The sequence below is a fragment of the Linepithema humile genome, chromosome 5 (assembly GCF_040581485.1).
Source record: "Linepithema humile isolate Giens D197 chromosome 5, Lhum_UNIL_v1.0, whole genome shotgun sequence".
Lineage (NCBI taxonomy): Eukaryota > Metazoa > Arthropoda > Insecta > Hymenoptera > Formicidae > Linepithema > Linepithema humile.
In genome coordinates, this window is record NC_090132.1 from 6,203,489 (window position 1) to 6,206,802 (window position 3,314).

Sequence of the window (3,314 nt, forward strand, 5' to 3'; positions counted from 1 at the left end):
AACTCGCTACCCACAATTAGCGCGAGCATATCAGGAAATTAACGAACCGAAACCACGAGAAGAGGAACAAACGAAGGAATGAGCCGTCATGACGACACCGTCCTTTCTTTAATCCCTCCTCACTCCACTTCGAAGGGAACCTGTTCGCCGGTGACAGCGGGGTGAGAACGATAGAAAGAGTGAGAGAGGGGAGAGAATAAACAGAAAAAAAATGAAAAGCATCCTCGTGCGTTGTCTCGGGGGGCTCGACAAAGTGACGGGGGAATTTCTTACGAAAAGTTTTTTGCGAGTAGCCGAGGCTTCCGCTAATTAATGCGCGCTGCGCTGTCGGAACGACGAGCGCGAACGAGCGCAAGCGGGGCGGCGTGGATAATTGGAATTATGTGAAAAAGGCTCTCGTAAGAAAGGGCGAGCGGGGAAGGCGGTCGAAAAAAAAGCGCGTTGTCGTCACGTGACGGATGTAATTGACGATCACGAAAAGAACCCTCAGACCGCCGGCGTAATTGAATTCACGACTTGAGAAGCTTTTTTTCGGCAATGCCGATGCACCAACCGTCGCGCGGTATTGCGTATATGAAAAAATGTAGCATAGTCGATCGTGTGTAGAATTTAATTCTCGACCGTCATTAATTGTAGTTTCATAGAAATTTTGTCACGCGAATGAAATATATTTCAATATATTTGAACGTGTAGTATCTGTGCAATGCTTCATCGTTTCTCTGCCAGTGTATAGACATCCATATTTATAGGCCGACGATCAGCAGGGCGCTGTAATGTCCAGTATCTCCGTTTCGCATTTTACATACATATAATTTACCGCGGGAACGTTTTATCGCTATTGTATCGCCGCTTCTCCGCGGTGCTTCCAAATGCAGTCCGCGGCCTAATGCCCCTCACAAAAGAGCACGGCGATTTTCTGCACAAGGTGGAACATTTGTATCTAATCGACGAAGAGTTATGTAAATTTTATTGCGCCGACTCGCGGTCTGCCGGAACATGGGAATTTTATCTCGTGATGGAAGCAAACCGGCTGCGAGCGCGAGAGTAACAGCGTGTTTTCCATTGGTTACAGGTGTGCCTGACTTTGTAGTCAGCATCGAGGCGTCGTATGGGAATTGATCGATTATGCTAACCGTCAGTACTGAGAAATGAAGAGAGAGAGAGAGAGGGGAAGAGAGGAAGAAACGACAGTAAGTTGCAAAATGTACGACATCGACAGCTATTTCCATTCAAAAGAGTTGAAGGTAAAATCCTGCAACGTGAGATATGACGTAAATTCGAAGATTTCTAAGATTTCAAAATTTTTAAGGTATTTTGCGAATGACGTATAACGGTACACAACTTATCAACTTATTTCTTGGTATATTTCAAATAATTTTCGATAACGTATTTCACAGCATATCTGAAAGTGTCCGAAAACTGCTAATATATGCAAGAATGTAAAAAATATTGACGATAAAAATATAGAAATTACTAATATATTAAATATTGCAAAAAGAGAAAGATCTCAGATCTCTCAGAAAATAAATACAGCCGTTACGACACAAAAACCGCAATTCGAGAAATCCTTATATTCACCACAACGTCTCTTGATCAGAAAACGTCTAGGAACAAATATATCAAAGTATTCTAATGATTTTTACAAGTTGCGCGGACCACACCGAAGAAAATACTTCAGCCGCGAAAGAATGACGGTACGTTCTTCGTGAAGCGAACGTGTCTCTCCTTTCTGCCTGTTTTCGACCCGAGTAGACGACGCTCTTTCAGAACAGCTGAATAAAATTATTATGATAAGACCTCGATTAATTTCAGACGGTGGAACTCCGGTAGTCGGCCGGCCGCGTAAGCCAGACTCTGAATAGGCTTACGCGGCGGCTGGATGTATATTCCGCGGCCCTCTCCTCTTCTCTTTCCATCGGTCGTTCGTACGTTTCTAAAGACCGTAGAATCCTTGAATCGTGAACGAACGCGAGACGCAGAATCGGCGGTCATTAATATTGTCGGATTAAACGGCCGCGTGCATTAATCCAGCCCCGAAGACGAAATCCTATTTCACGTCCCAGGCCTTCGGGGGTTCTTGTTTCGGAATGTCAGTTTCATTAGAGACGTTCGTGATCGAGAAAGCGATTAAAACGAAGGGGCGGAAGAGGAGAGGTAGGCTCGAAGGAGCGAAGTGTCGAGAAAAAAATATTCTCGCGCTCAGAAGGAATTTCGGATACTTTTCGGGGATCATTTATCACGATGCCAGATCGCCAAGTGTGCTGCATAGATATTGCCTGCACTGAAATAATTTCAATCGATAAATTAAATTATAAAAGCTCTCAAACATTCAATCAAGATATTAATTATAAGGAATTAATGAGAGAGAAGATGGAATTGCGTACTCTGAAAGCCTGCAAGTTTCAATTTTAGGAAGTGTTTTTAAGTAGCAATTTGAATTTAAAAAAAAGAGAATGCGCAACAACATTGATTCTTTATCATTTGCATAAAAATCCTATAACAATGCGTTTACACGGCATCCAGCGCGCGTTTCCACGAATAATGTTAAGCATGATTAGATATTAAAAAGCAGATAGCTTAAGGATATCGCGTATGTCATAGGATGAAGTCCTAATCTGTATCATGTCAGCGAGGCTGTTTGATAAATTGGGTGTATCCTGCTATATCTATTCCTTCTGTAATCTATTTCCGTCCTTTCGTTTCGATAGAAATGAAAATGCGATGATAACAGCTCACAAATCTACCACGAAGCTTTTCCGCAGCGATAAGTCCTTGAAAATTAACGACACGATTTTTATTATATTTTATTTTATTTTATATTATTAATTCAGTTTTAATCGGATCGCAATAATTTCGCGTAATTATACTATCAAATTAATTTCAATCAAATTTATTATATTAAATTAAATTATTGCGCGAATCATATCTTTCCGCAGAGAAAAAATTGAAAGCGATCGTTTCAACGTTTCTCACAAGTTTTCATAAAATATGCAGAGATACTTATCATTCATCTTACAAGATTGTGCTTCGTGAAACTAAATAATGCGAAGCCTCTCATGAAGCTTGGCTGACCTACCTACGAAGGCGCAGTAACTTTAATCTACCACGCTTCATACGATACCTCAAAGTTGCAGTGGACCTACATTTCACAATCACATCGCCATCTTTGACGGCGTGCCAGCACGCATCAATTTTTTTTAAGATCGATGACATATGAATAGATGCAGCGACACAGTCGCTTGCTCGCTTGCTCGGCGCATCCGTCGGAGCGGGTTATCCGCGCGACGGTTCGCTCGAACAGGATCCTTCAAGAG